Source organism: Oncorhynchus kisutch, linkage group LG18, assembly GCF_002021735.2.
Source record: "Oncorhynchus kisutch isolate 150728-3 linkage group LG18, Okis_V2, whole genome shotgun sequence".
In the NCBI taxonomy this organism is placed as follows: domain Eukaryota; kingdom Metazoa; phylum Chordata; class Actinopteri; order Salmoniformes; family Salmonidae; genus Oncorhynchus; species Oncorhynchus kisutch.
Window position 1 is genome coordinate 48,164,167 of NC_034191.2, and position 16,286 is coordinate 48,180,452.

At 41.6% G+C, this 16,286-nt stretch overlaps 1 protein-coding gene across 1 annotated transcript in view; it reads left to right on the plus strand.

The window, feature by feature from the left end:
- Positions 1–6,000: 6,000 nt before the first annotated feature.
- LOC109908802 (protein FAM49B-like) overlaps positions 6,001–16,286 on the plus strand; it is a 56,916-nt gene continuing 46,630 nt past the window's right edge. Inside the window, exon 1 of the mRNA XM_020507503.2 lies at positions 6,001–6,330. The gene's annotated coding sequence lies outside the window, so the exon portion shown is untranslated. The remainder of the gene's footprint in view (positions 6,331–16,286) is intronic.

The window sequence follows — 16,286 nt, forward strand, 5'->3', positions numbered from 1 at the left end:
ACGATGGACGGGGCCATGTACCGTCAAATCTTGGGTGAGAACCTCCTTCCCTCAGCCAGGGCATTGAAAATGGGTCGTGGATGGGTATTCCAGCATGACAATGACTCAAAACACACGACCAAGGCAACAAAGGAGTGGCTCAAGAAGAAGCACATTAAGGTCCTGGAGTGGCCTAGCCAGTCTCCAGACCTTAATCCCATAGTAAATCTGTGGAGGGAGCTGAAGATTCGAGTTGCCAAATGTCAGCTTTGAAACCTTAATGAGTGGGACAAAATCCCTCCTGAGATGTGTGCAAACCTGGTGGCCAACTACAAGAAACGTCTGATCTCTGTGATTTCCAACAACGGTTTTGCCACCAAGTACTAAGTCATGTACTGATCATGTCATGCCCTGGCCATAGAGAGGCTTTTTATTCTCTATTTTGATTAGGCCAGGGTGTGACTAGGGTGGGCATCCTATGTTATTTTTTCTATGTTTTTGTATTTCTTTGTTTTTGGCCGGGTATGGTTCTCAACCAGGGACAGCTGTCTGTCGTTGTCTCTGATTGAGAACCATACTTAGGCAGCCTGTTTTCCCACTATGATTGGTGGGTAGTTATTTTCTGTTTAGTGTGTGTTGCACATGACGGAGCTGTTTCGGTTGTGCATTTTGTTACTTTGTTATCTAGTGTTCAGTTATATTTAATAAAATGCCGAACACGTACCACGCTGCACCTTGGTCCTGACCTTCTTCCACCTATGACAATCGTTACAGATAATTTCTTTGTCAGTGGGCAAACGTACAAAATCAGCAGGGGATCAAATACTTTCCCCCCTCACTGTATATACAGTATGTTACCATTTTAGTTATTAGCTAGCTAGTAAAGGTATTTTTTTCTTCAGATGGGTGGACCGGAAACCCAGTGACAACACTTGGGTCTGCAGGTGCCATTTTCCTGCGGGAAAGAGAAAGGGCCCTGTATTTACCAGAAAAGGTGCTCGTCCACCATGGCAGAAGAGGAAGATCCGGACTGTTGTTTGGGAAACAAGAACAAACAATGAGGCGTGAGGATTAGGTGTTGAGGGACCACATGTCACATTGTCCAAGGTGGTTTTGTGTTATAATAAAGAATGTGTTTTCTGTCCAGATAAAGATGGTGTTTTAGCATTGAAAAAGATCCACTGACCACTCTCTTTGTTTTCCAGTTCAACAGAGTGCATCCCTCAGGCCTTCCGGTACATGGATAACCTGTGCCAGTGTGATCCGAACGCAAGAGTCCAGTTGTAGACTACAGCAGATCGAGCTTGTGGACGGACAGATCAGTAGCTCATCAAATGTGATACAATATTGTGTACCACAGTACATTTGAAGATATATCTGTACAGTATGTTTGTCATGTTTGTCTATGGTTCTCATGACTTATGATTGGGTGTTGAGGGACTACTTGTCACATTGTCCAAGGTGGGTTTGTGTTACGATAAACAATGTGTTTTCTGTCCAGATGAAGTTGGTGATACAGTTTTGAAAAAGACCCACCACTGACCATTCATTTAAGTATTGTCAGTTAATCATTCCACTTAAACTGGCTGGATAATTAGCTGACAAATGAACATACTGTGCAGATATATCTACAAATTCACCTGGCTAAATTATAGTTTGAGGAGTGACATGATGCTGTAATGATACATTTTTAAATGGGCTGGTTTAACAGCAAAATGAGCTAAATGGAAATATCTGCTTACTACTTTAATTATTGCATTATTCCAAATGTTCCAAATTGCCCTGCATTTAACAGAAAAGGAAGCTCCACATGGCAAAGGGGGTACAAAATAATTTAAACATCACAGGTATAAGTTCTCAGACCAGCCATTGTGATTGAACGTACATTAAATACATGACTTTAGTTGGCTGCTTTGAGCAAAACTTGTATGTAATGTAACCTATTCTGGGAGCCTAGTGTGTGTGAACTATGTGAAATATTTTTGGACCATAGGCTTCCCTGAAAACAGGTACTGACAGGAGGCGCGACAAAAACGCTGATCCAGTGCCCCCCCATCAAAAAAACTGATTGGAATAAAACCTCAAGGTAGGAACAAAAACTCATCTGTATGCAAAAACTATTTATAAGATATTTACAGATGTTCACTGTTGCAGTGACAACTTTGGGAGCATGTGGTCCTTGAAAAACTCCTCTAGTCCAGCAATATGAGTCTGCCAAAGGTCGTCACGCTGGATGGGGATGGTGATGGAGGCTATGGTGGTCCACTCAACAAAGAAGCAACTGTCCCTTCCAGTGGAGATGCCCTTGGACCTGGTGCCAGTAAAGATAGTGTTCACGGAGGCGTTAATACCCTCACTCCTCATGGATATAGAAATCCTTCAACTTCACTGCGTCTTCAATGGTAAATTCTCTTGCACCATACGGACACTTTACCTCCACCACTGCTGTGGTGCCCACCAAACAATCCGGTGAGATACCCAGGATCCCATAGCCTGTGTCCCAAAGCCCTGACTCCTGCACATCCATTCCTGTAGCCATTTTGAATGCCTTGATACCCTCATCTTCCTTATCTGTGCCCCACTTTACAGACAACACCCCATCCAACGACTGTGATTGAAGGACCCTTTTTTTTATAGCAGCGACAAAGTAACGCTCTTAGTCCTAACTACTACAAATTGCTTGCCGTCAACCTCCTCTCCTCATGGTGTGCCAGTTGAGGTTGGTGCTCTGTCAAACAGTTGCCTGCTGTATAGCCTCCTGCTGCTCCACCGGCAGCGCCATGCCAGCCAAGATGCCTGCATGCCCTATGTGCCCTTCTTTTTAACAATGTCCGGTACAGACAGGTTCTTATGGCTCAGGTTCATGGACCCATGCCATTCCACTGAACCTGCACCAGAGGCTGTTCCTTAGCCACTGAAGATCCTCCTCTGTTGGCTCTCGGGACAGAGGGCTGTAAGTCTTCTGCCGGGTACAGGTCCTCCACTGACTGCACCTGGTTGGGCACGACTGGCTTTCTCTACTCGCATTCCACATACGTACAGACAATAACAGCAAAAATAGCTAATGCAGCCACATGGCTACACTTATGAGCTCCACGGCAGCATTCACATGTGGTAGATAGAATCGCCTGGTCACCAATAGAGAAATGCCAAGAGGAAGGATTTTAAGTGCCACGTGCCTTTCAATGCATGACTTTGAACGCCATGAACTGCATTTGTTGTAAGAAATGTGTTGTATAAATAAAGTTTGATTTAATTAATGACATTACTGCTGTAGAATATTTAATAAACAGTAATTTTCATGAGGACAAGTGCAGTTTTTCCGTAAACTTTTAATTGATAACTTGGGATTTTATCACGTGACATACTGTATTAATCATACAGTGGGAATAATCCTATAAATCAAGACTGTACCACTCATAATAAATAAACACTGTGCCTTTTAAGATTTGTCTCTGGTCATGCAACTACAATACAGACTGGATGTATAAGCAAAGTCAATTCTGAATGTCAATAGATTTTTAGATTCATTCTCATGAATGACAACATTCTAGAACTAAGTTACTGTATTACTCATCAACAGTTGAAGTCGGAAGTTTACATACACCTTAGCCACGTACATTTAAACTCAGTTTTTCATAATTCCTGACATTTAATCGTAGTAAAAATTCCCTGTCTTACTTAGGTCAATTAGGATCACAACTTTATTTTAAGAATGTGAAATGTCAGAATAATAGTAGAGAGAATGATTTATTTCAGCTTTTATTTCTTTCATCACATTCCCAGTGAGTCAGAAGTTTACAAACACTCAATTAGTGTTGGTAGGATTGCCTATAAATTGTTTAACTTGGGTCAAACATTTCAGGTAGCCTTCCACAAGCTTCCCACAATAGGTTGGGTGAATTCTGGCCCATTCCTCATGACAGAGCTGGTGTAACTGAGTCAGGTTTGTAAGCCTCCTTGCTCGCACACTCTTTTTCAGTTCTGCCCACACATTTTCTATAGGATTGAGGCCAGGGATTTGTGATGGCCACTCCAATACCTTGAGTCTGTTGTCCATAAGCCATTTTCCACAACTTTGGAGTATGCTTGGGGGTCATTGTCCATTTGGAAGACCCATTTGTGACCAAGCTTTAACTTCCTGACTGATGTCTTGAGATGTTGCTTCAATATATCCACATAATGTTCCTACCTCATGATGCCATCTATTTTGTGAAGTGCACCAGTCCCTCCTGCAGCAAAGCAACCCCACAACATGATGCTGCCACCCCTGTGCTTCACGGTTGGGATGGTGTTCTTCGGCTTGCAAGACTTCCCCTTTTTCCTCCAAACATAACGATGGTCATTATGGCCAAACAGTTTTATTTTTGTTTCATCAGACCAGAGGACATTTGCAGTTGCAAACTGTTGTCTGGCTTTCTTTATGGCGGTTTTGGAGCAGTGGCTTCTTCCTTGCTGAGCGGCCTTTCAGGTTATGTCGATATAGGACTCGTTTTTACTGTGGCTATAGATCATTTTGTACCTGTTTCTTCCAGCATCTTCACAAGGTCTTCTGCTATATTGTTCTGGGATTGATTTGCACTTTTCACATCAAAGTACATTCATCTCTAGGAGACAGAACACGTCTCCTTCCTGAGTGGTATGATGGCTGCGTGGTCCCATGGTCTTTATACTTGCATACTATTGTTTGTACAGATAAACATGGTACCTTCAGGCATTTGGAAATTGCTCCCAAGGATGAACCAGACTTGTGGAGGTCTACAATTTTTTTTTCTGAGGTCTTGGCTGATTTTCCATGATGTAAAGCAAAGAGGCACTAAGTTTGAAGGTAGGCCTTGAAATACATCCACAGGTACACCTCCAATTGACTCAAATGATGTCAATTAGCCTATCAGAAGCTTCTAAAGCCACAACATCATTTTCTGGAATTTTCCAAGCTGTTTAAAGGCACAGTCAACTTAGTGGATGTAAACTTCTGACCCACTGGAATTGTGATACATTATAAGTGAAATAATCTGTCTGTAAACAATTGCTGGAAAAATGACTTGTGTCATGCACAAAGTAGATGTCATAACTGACTTGCCAAAACTATAGTTTGTTAACAAGAAATTTGTGGAGTGGTTGAAAAACGAGCTTTAATGACTCCAACCTATGTGTATGTCAATTTCCGACTTCAACTGTAAATCTGAAATCTGGGGTAATCGGTTAAGGATGTTATAATTGATTAAGTGTCTATTTCCTTGTAGAATGTTGACAGCTCTATAGAACACATTGTATTGCTAAGATGCCTAAACTTAACTTAATAGCTATACTCACGACACAGGAAAAACTTTATCCCTCATGCTGGCCCAGACTAAACAAATTGCCCCTGCACTTCTCCACATGGCCAGAGTTATAGTGGACTTCTCCCCTTTTAATGCTCTTATGCTCATCCTTGAAAAATGCCATAAGGTTTGAAATAGACACCAAAGTCAACATACTATACAAACAAGTAATACAAATCACTTTTTTGATTTACTGCTCCTGCTAACTATTTATTTTTTATTTTTTGTAAATATAGGCGAATATATTATCAAAACATCACGCCAAGTTAAGCCTCACTATGCTAAAAAAATTCGAGTTTGACCGCTAGGTTTTATGGGTACTATGAGGTGTCCACTGAAATCCACAATCAGCCTGTAGGCGATGTCATGGCGTCATTGGCCAGCGAAACGCATGCGCAGACATCTCGCCCCGAGCTGCGCAAGTGCAGGCCAGCAACTCAAAGGCAAACCTTCGATATAAAGTTGTTTTTGACGAAAATGAAAACGTGTCAGTTTGTCACTTTCATGCAGTTGGAGTAACAACATTATTCAACTACTTATGAAATTAGCCCAAATCTAGGTTTTATCTTTAGATTTTTTGACATATAACAACTAAGGAAGAATGTTTCACTTCTCTCATTGACTTCTCTAACCCCTAACCTCAGCTTGGTCTGCTTGGTGTGCTTCAAAACCGTCACCGGAAGTCTTGTGATGTTGCGCATCTGGCTTTAGAAACTCTGTGTTGGCGAGCTCTGAAGTTACTCAATGTCGCCATGACATCGTCTACAAGCGTGATCGGGAATTTCTATTGGGGAAGCAGTTTCTACATATCGTCATACTAAATCATCCTTGCCTTAATCGTTTTAAAATGTCAATTTCAATGTGGTGACGTCAGAGTTGGGACGTCCCAAGGATCCCGTTTAGATTTTTCCATGACGTTCGACCAACCGGGAAATAGCAGACAGCTGAAGCAACTCGTTATTCTTTGAGCTGCTATCGTGCAACCAGGTGTACGGCGACTCCCCTTTCTCGTACTTCGAGCATCAAGGTAAAACCTTTTTTTAAATGTTATTTGTTTAGGTAGTCTCCAACACAATACTGTTTTATTATTATGTATGTCGGCCAAGTAATTGTGCTGCTGTGATAGGAGCAGACAGAGTAGCCAACAGCAGGAGTAACATTCATTGGGGTCTGTGTTATTCTCTTTCTCGCCGTTGTGTGTGAAAGGCATTGCCAGAACATTGCAAAAAATATATAAGCATTTTGTTTCATGTAATATGGCTACACATTTTAGTGTGTGTCTGTTTGTGGTGATCAGTTTAAGTGCATCGATAACTTCCTTCCTCTAAATTAATTCAACCCCCTGACCTTAAGCGTAGGCTGTTTTGCTCCATGAACGAAACTTATATGTGGAAGCACCTGCTTTCAATAGACTTTGTATCCCACATTTACTCGTGTTTCCGTTATTTTCCCCTGTATGTAGCATATCACGTTTTGTGTGCAGATGCTGCTTCATCTTGATGACAGACCATTCGTCATAGTGCATTGTAGACTAGCTACAGTGCTAAAATATAACCTTATGGCTGGGTTTATGATCTAAGTGCCAATACCTGGATATGATGTGATAAGCATTGATATTGAATATGAAGAGCAAGAATTGTAAATAATTTCCATCCTTTCTTAACCCCTTCCATGCCTTTGCAGTCTCATGTTCAGTAAGTTAGTGTAATAATGTCATGCTGGTAATGTGACTAGGCTGTGGTATATTGCCATGATGTTGAGTGCAACATCTGCTGTACAAATACCACATGCTTAATCTCAGTGCTCTGTATGTAGGCTATGGTGATATTACTTATAATAGCATACTTTCCCCCAAATATTATACAGATCTGAGATGTAGTCTACAGAGACCCACAATGGAGTGTTATTATAAGTTACTAGCACAACTCAACAACCACATTATTCCTTTCACTTAGGAATGCCACTGTGATAGCGTAGCCTAAAGAGAGGGACACTGTGGTCCATTTTAAGACGTCACCTCCATGGCATACGAGAGGTAAACAGGCTTTGCCAGCATGGCGCTTGTATGGGGCAAACACACCACTGCCTGTCCATTGTAGGAACAGATGCTGTAAATAAAGGAATTCTCGCTGTGCTTTGTTGTGTCAGCCATGTGTTAGTACTTCTGTTACTACTGAGAGACATATAGCCCTAATCTTACTTTCATTTTCAGGCAGTTGAATCTAAAGTTACAAAGCGGGAGTTGTTCCTCTATGTGGGAACCCTGTGAATGAGTTATCACATAGCTGTAATTGAATGGGTCATTAACCCAGAGAAAGATCATTTTAGATGAATCCCATAAGACCAATATGCAGCCAGGCCCACCGTTAAGTAACAATGGTGTGTGTTGCTCAGCCTGGCCGGGTTTGTCTCCTTTATGTGAAATCACCATGAAAGCCTCTCTGCAGTGGGAGCTCAGTGGAGTTGACCCAGTAAATTCTCTCACATGAATATCAATCTACTCATCCTGTATGGCATGATGACTCATATCTATGTGACGGCAATGCTTTTCAGTTTAGTCTCAATCAATTCTGGAGCATCATTTCAGTGATTTCTTTTGAGAAGGTACACAGTATAGGCTCATCTACATGTGCTGTATTCCCAGTATACATAACATTCAAAAACGATTCATTAGTCCTTGATTTATTCTCCATTTTGTTGTTACAGCCTGAATTCAAATTTGAATGAATCATTTTTTTTCTTCTTACCTGTCTACACACAATACCCCATAATAACAAAGTGAAAACATGTTTTTAGAAATGTTGCCAAATGTACATAAGTATTCACACTCCTGAGTCAATAGTTTCGAGAAGCACCTTTGGCGCTGATTACAGCTGTGAATCTTTTGGTGTAAGCCTCTAAGAGATTTGCACACCTGTATTGTACAATATTTGCCCATTATTCTTAAAATATTCTTCAAGCTCTGTCAAGTTGATTGTTGATCATTGCTTAACAGCAATTTTCAAGTTTTGCTATAGATTTCCAAGCCGATTTGAGTCAAAACTGTAACTAGGCCACTCGGGAACATTTAATGTTGTCCTGGTAAGCAACTCCAGTGAAAATTCGCCCTTGTGTTTTAGGTTATTGTCCTGCTGAAAGGTGAATTCACCTCCCAAATTCTCTGTTGGAAAGCATACTGAACCAGGTTTTCCTCTACGATTTTGCCTGTGCTTATGGCTGGATTCCGTTTATTTTTATCCCCAAAAATCTCCATAGTCCTTGCCGATGACAAGCATACCAATAACATGTTTGTCAGAGATATGTGTATAGGTGGCAGGGAAGTCAGGCGCAGGAGAGTCAAACGGAGTGTAAAATGGAGTCTTTTAATAAATGTCCAAGTAACATGCTCCATAACACTAAATAGAAAAATGACCCGTCGCGTACCTATACAAAAAACACTACACTGACAATAAACAATCTCTGACAAAGACATGAGGGGAAACAGAGGGTTAAATACACAACAGGTAATGAATGGGATTGAAAACAGGTGTGTGGGAAGACAAGACAAAACCAATGGAAAATGAAAAATGGATCAATGATGGCTAGAAGACCGGTGACGTCGAACGCCGAGTACCGCCCGAACAAGGAGAGGCAACGACTTCGGCAGAAGTCGTGACAATGTTGCAGCCACCACCATGCTTGAAAATATGAAGACTGATACTTGGTGATGTGTGGTGTTGGATTTGCCCAAAAAATAACACTTCGTATTCAGGACAAAAATAAAATGTATTTGTCACGTTTTTTTTGCAGTATTACTTAAGTTCACCATGCTCAAAGGGATATTCACTGTCTGCTTTTTGTTTTACACATATACCTACCAGTGCCCTTCTTTGCGAGACACTGAAAACCCTCCATGGTCTTTGTGGTTGAATCTGTGCTTGAAATTCAATACCCGATTGAGGGACCTTGCAGATATATGTGTGGTACAGAGATGGGATAGTCATAAAAAAATGTTAACCACTATTATTGAACACATAATCAGTCAATGCAACTTATTATGCGATTTGTTAAGCACATTTTTACTCCTGAACCGATTTAGGCTTGACATAACAAAGGGGTTGAATATTTATTGACTCAAGACATTCCAGCTTTAATTAAAAACAATACATTTAAAAAAAATCCACTTTGACATTATGTGGTGTTGTGTGTAGATCAGTGACACAAAATCTCAATTTGAACTATTTTAAATTCAGGCTGTAACACAACAAAATGTTGAGAAAGTAAAGGGGTGTGAATACTTTCTGAAAGCACTGTAGGTAATTTAATTCATTATTTGTTTATCTGACAAATCATTGTATTACTTTATAATAACACCACAATATACAGTAATCCCAGGAATCATAGCATTCCAAGACAAATATGTTAGACCTCTATAACTATATCATACCTGAGTTGCAGTTATTTTTACATTTAGATGTATGTGCACATATCTTTATTACTGTAGGCTACTGTTTTTATTTTTGATTTTTTTAACAGCTGTACACTACTTTGTCTTTGACTTCAGCTTGGATTCGCAGGCTGTAAACCCATTTTCCATCCACTCCCTCAACCACTACTAAGCTATACTGGAATGGCGCCGGAGGGGATGGCTGCCGTTTTATTGGTTCTTAACAAACCGTGCTATTTTCTTAGTTTTTTCACATTGTTTAACTTATTTTGTACATATTGTTACTGCTACCGTCTCTAATGACCGAAAAGAGCTTCTGGACATCAGAACAGCGATTACTCACCTTGAATTGGACGAATAATTGTTCTTTAAGGAGTCAGATGAGAGGGATTTACTCCAGACACCTGAACATGCCCTCATCCCCGTTAATCGTAAGAGAAAGAGAGGGAGATTTCGTGGATGGAAGATCGGGGTGCCTTGTGAGGATCCGGCGACGAGTGGCTAATCTGCCTTTGCCATCGGTACTATTGGCTAACGTACAATCACTGGATAATAAAGTGGACGTACATGTATATCCTACCAACATAATATCTTATGTTTCACCGAGTCGTGGCTGAACGACGACATGAATATCATTCAGGTTGCAGGTTATACACTGTATCGGCAGGATAGAACAGCAGACTCTGGTAAGGGGTGGCGGTCGGTGTATATTTGTAAGCAACAGCCGGTGCATGATACCTAAGGAAGTCTCAAGGTTTTGCTCGCCTGAGGGAGAGTATGTCATGATTTACCAAGCTGTATATGGACATAAGCAAACAAGAAAGCTCATCCAGAGGTGGCGCTCCTAGTGGCCGGGGACTTTAATGCAGGGAAACTTAAATCCGTTTTACCTCATTTCAACCAGCATGTTAAATGTGCAACCAGAAGGGAAAAAAACTCTAGACCACCTTTACTCCACACACAGAGATGCGTACAAAGCTCTTGCCCTCCTCCATTTGGCAAATCTGACCATAATTCTATCCTCTTAATTCCTGTTTACAAACTAAAATTAAAGCAGGAAGCATCAGTGACTCTGTCAATAGAAAAATTGGTCAGATGAAGCAGATGCTAAGCTACAGGACTGTTTTGCTAGCACAGACTGGAATATGTTCCGTGATTCTTCTGATGGCATTGAGCAGTACACCACATCAGTCATTGGCTTCATCAATAAGTGCATCGATGACATCGTTCCCAGAGTGACTGTACGTATATACCCCAATCAGAAGCCATGAATTACAGACAACATCCACACTGAGCTAAAGGATAGAGCTGCTGCTTTCAAGGAGCAGAACTCTAACCCGGAAGTTTATAAGAAATCCCGCTATGCCCTCTGACAAACCATCAAACAGGCAAAGCATCAATACAACACTAAGATCGAATCGTACTACACTGGCTCCGACACTCGTCAGATGTGGTAGGGCTTGCAAACTTTTACAGACTACAAAGGGAAGCACAGCCGAGAGCTGCCCAGTGACACGAGCCTACAAGATGAGCTAAATTGCTTCTATGCTCGCTCCGAGGAAATTAATACTAAAACATGCATGAGCGCAACAGCTGTTCAGGACAACTGTGTGATCACGCTTTCCGCAACCTATGTGAATAAGACCTTTTAAACAGAGTCAACATTCACAAGGCCGCAGGGCCAGATGGATTACCAGGACGTGTACTCAGAGCATGCGCTGACCAACAGGCAGGTATCTTCACTGACATTTTCAACCTCCCTCTGTCTGAGTCTGTAATACCAACATGTTTCAAGCAGATCACCATAGTCCCTGTGCCCAAGAACACTAAGGTAACCTGCCTAAATGACTACCGACCCGTAGCACTCACGTCTGTAGCCATGAAGTGCTTTGAAAGGCTGGTTATGGCTCACATCAACACAATTTTCCCAGAAACCCTAGACCCACTCCAATTTGCATACCGCCCCAACAGATCCACATTTGATGCAATCTCTATTGCACTCCACACTGCCCTTTCACACCTGGACAAAAGGAACACCTATGTGAGAATGCTATTCATTGACTACAGCTCAGCGTTCAACACCATAGTGCCCTCAATGTTCATCACTAAGCTAAGGACCCTGGGACTAAACACCTCCCTCTGCAACTGGATCATGGACTTCCTGATGGGCTGTCTCCAGGTGGTAAGCGTAGGTAACAACACATCCGCCACACTGATCCTCAACACAGGGGCCCCTCGGGTGTGTACTCAGTCCCCTCCTGTACTCCCTGTTCACTCATGGCCAGGCATGACTCCAACACCATCATTAAGTTTGCTGATGACAACAGTGGTAGGCCTGATCACCCACAATGACGAGCATATAGGGAGGAGGTCAGTGACCTGACCGTGTGGTGCAAGGTCAACAACCTCTCCCTCAACATGATCAAGATAAAGGAGATGATTGTGGACTGCGGGAAAAGGAGGACCGAGAATGTCCCGATCATCGACTGGGCTGTAGTGGAGCAGGTTGAGAGCTTCAAGTTCCTTGGCGTCCACATCACCAACAAACTAACATGGTCCAAACACACCAAGACAGTTGTGAAGAGGGCACGGCAAAACCTTTTCCCCCTCAGGAGATTGAAAACATTTGGCATGGGTCCTCAGATCCTCAAAAGGTTCTACAGCTGCACCATTGAGAGCATCCTGACGGATTGCATCACTGCCTTGTATGGCAACTGCTCGGCCTCCGACCGCAAGGCACTACAGCGGGTAGTGCGTATGGCCCAGTACATCACTGGGGCCAAGCTTCCTGCCATCCAGGACCTCTATACCAGTCGGTGTCAGAGGAAGGCCCTAAAAATTGTCACAGGCTCCAGCCACCCTAATCATAGACTGTTCTCTCTGCTACCACACGGCAAGCGGTACCGCAGCGCCAAAGTCTAGGTCCAAGAGGCTTCTAAACAGCTTCTACCCCTAAGCCATAAGACTCCTGAACATCTAAACAAATGGCTACCCAGACTATTTGCATTGCCTCCCCCTTTTACGCTGCTGCTACTCTGTTATTATCTATGCATAGTCACTTTAATACCTCTACCTACATCTACTGATAACATTTATTTTAACTAAATATGCAGGTTTAAAAAAATATTCTTCTGTGTATTGATTTAAAAAAAGGCATAGATGTTTATGGTTAGGTACATTACTGCAATGATTGTGCTTTTTTCGCAAATGCGCTTTTGTTAAATCATCCCCCGTTTGGCAAAGTTGGCTGTCTTTGTTAGGAAGAAATGGTCTTCACACAGTTCGCAACGAGCCAGGTGGCCCAAACTGCTGCATATACCCTGACTCTGTTGCACAGAACGCAAGAGAAGTGACACAATTTCACTAGTTAAAAGAAATTCATGTTAGCAGGCAATATTAACTAAATATGCAGGTTTAAAAATGTATACTTGTATTGATTTTAAGAAAGGCATTGATGTTTATGGTTAGGTACACATTGGTGCAACAACAGCGCTTTTTTTGCGAATGCGCTTGTTAAATCACCCGTTTGGCGAAGTAGGCTGTGATTCAATGATAAATTAACAGGCACCACATCAATTATATGCAATGCAGAACAAGCTAGATAAACTAGTAATATCGTCAACCATGTGTAGTTAACTAGTGATTATGTTAACATCAATTGTTTTTTTTATAAGATACATTTAATTCTAGCTAGCACCTTACCTTAGCTCCTTGCTGCACTCACATAACAGGTAGGTAGCCTGCCACGGAGTCTCCTCGTGGAGTGCAATGTAATCGGTGTCCAAAAATGCAGATTACCGATTGTTATGAAAACTTGAAATCGGCCCTAATTAATCGTCCATTCCGATTGATCGGTCGACCTCTAAGACAAACGCATTGAATAACAGAAAGTCCCCCCCCCCCAAAAATACGAAGGATGTTTGTTCTGAAATGTCTGTGCTATATCTGAGAAATATACGAAAGATCAGGAAACATATATTTCCCCCCCCCCCCTCCAGGTTATTTTTGGCAAGGATAATTTTGCTACTTGATTTTGAATTTTAAGAACCCTTGAAGTATCAAAAGTATTTAAAAAAAATATTTTATCAAAATGTTTGTTTGGCCTGTTAGCCCATACAAATGCATTGAATAACATATTCACTACATGGAACAACATATAGTCCCCCCCCAAATCTAAAGGATTATTATTATTATATAAAAATATATATATATTTTACCCCTTATTTTTTGTCATTAAACAGTCTCCATATATACGTCCTTTACTTTTTTCAACTGACATATAATGTGAAATTGTTACATAGGCAGATGCGGTGGATTGAGATGCATCCAATGCAAAAAAAAATATATAGCTTAAACTGACATTTATTTTTATTTTTTATATACATATATATTTTTACCCCCTTTTCTACCCAATTGTTAGTAATTACTATCTTGTCTCATCGTACGGATTCGGGAGAGGTCGAAAGCCATGCGTCCTCCGAAACACAACACAACCCGCACTGCTTCTTAACACAGCGTGCCTCCAACCCGGAAGCCAGCCGCACCAATGTGTCGGAGGAAACACCGTGCACCTGGCCACCTTGGTTAGCGCGCACTGCGCCCGGGCCCGCCACAGGAGTCGCTGGTGCACGATGAGACAAGGATATCCCTACCGGCCAAATCCTCTCTAACCCGGACGACGCTATGCCAATTGTGCGTTGCCCCACGGACCTCCCGGTCGCGGCCGGCTGCGACAGAGCCTGGGCGCGAACCCAGAGTCTCTGGTGGCACAGCTAGCGCTGCGATGCAGTGCCCTAGACCACTGCGCCATCCTTATTATTATGCTAATTAGATGTCCACGGGGCACGAACATCAACCTTAGGGGGTTTTATGTGCCTGTAATTTTACGGTACACTACAGGCTACTGGTTGCAGTGAAAATACGGTAAACAACAAGTTACTGAATTCTGATTATTTGTGCCAACCATCAGTGGAAGTGTTGTAACAGTTTAAGTGGTTGATGGTTATGTTGTCAAAGGTTGAGCACCTATTTTAACACGGTCAGTTCTGTAATATTTTAAGAGAATGTGACAATTAAGAGCTGCACTGTTAAGAGGTTACTGTGCATTTCACATTAACTTAGTGGCAGTTAGTTGCCTGGAAGTTGCTGTGAATTTTGCATGCAATTTGAATCACATTTGAGTTGCTTCATGGAACAGCAAAGCTGCTTGAGATGTGTAGTTGCAAGTGACATCATCATTGACCTCTGGGAAGAGAAAGAAAACGCTGCAGTATGGCCATTTTAAATAGTAAAAAATATGCCTCCTTATTAGCTCATCTGACATAGTAAGATTGCCTGCCTTTAACCAATGGGGAGGAATTCACTCACTTTAATTATCAGTGACTACCTCAAGAAAAGGATATTTGAATAGAGCCTAAAAAATATATATATAAAAAATAGAGCCTAGTTGTTGAGTGTAGAGGGTTTTTTGCCAGACACGTTCTGTCTCTTGTAAATGTTGGCGCTATCTGACAGACATACAACGCATAAAAGAACATGCCTTTCTTTCAATGAGCTTTAGTCAATGAACAGCATTCTCAAGTAGGTGTTCCTCTTGTCCAGGTGGGAGAGGGCAGTTTAGAGTGCAATAGAGATTGTGTCATCTGTGGATCTGTTGGGGCATTATGAGAATTGGAGTGGGTCCAGGGTGTCTGGGATGATGGTGTTGATGTGAGCCATGACCAACCTTTCTAAGCATTTCATGGCTACAGATGTGCGTGTTACGCGGCGAGAGTAATTTAGACAGGTTACCTTGGCATTTTTGGGCACAGGGATTATGTTGGTCTGCTTGAAACATGTTGGTATTAAAAACGGGGTCAGGGAGAGTTTGAAAATGTCAGTGAAGACACTTCACAGGTCAGCACATGCTCTGAGTATGTGTCCTGGTAATCCGTTTGGCCCCTCGGCCTTGTGAATGTTAACCTACTTGCAGGTTTTACTCACATCGGCTATGGAGAGCGAGATCACACAGACGTCCGGACCAGATGGTGCATGGTTCAGTGTTGCTTGCCTCGAAGCGAGAACTGAGTGTATTCATTAGTTTTGCATCGAAACAAGATTTATTGGAAAAGTTCAGCTAGTCTCTCCCCATTTTCATCCTCTTGCGTTAGTTATGTTCCAACATTCCCTCTATCTTGTGCTAAGTTTTTAGCACAGTTATTAGCTCAGTTATTTTTAAGTCTTTGTTCCAATAGTTTATATATTTTTTTCTATCTTTCCTATCATCTGAACATCTGTTTCTGACTCAATTAGGATTCCCTCAAGATTGCTCTGATGTCTAAAAGAGTTCAAATAAAAACTTTGTGAAAATATCTACATTAGTCGGGTCAAAATGGCTTTTTAATTCTATGCCTGTATTTTTCCATGTGGACCAATTTTTATCAGTGAATTCTGAAAAGCTTTCCAAGGATTGTTCCATAGGGTTGTGTTTAGGGAGTGATATTGGTTCTTGTAGCATAGATTTAATTTGATTCCATATTGTTATAATGTTTATGACATTGTTATTGTTCTTAGCTTTA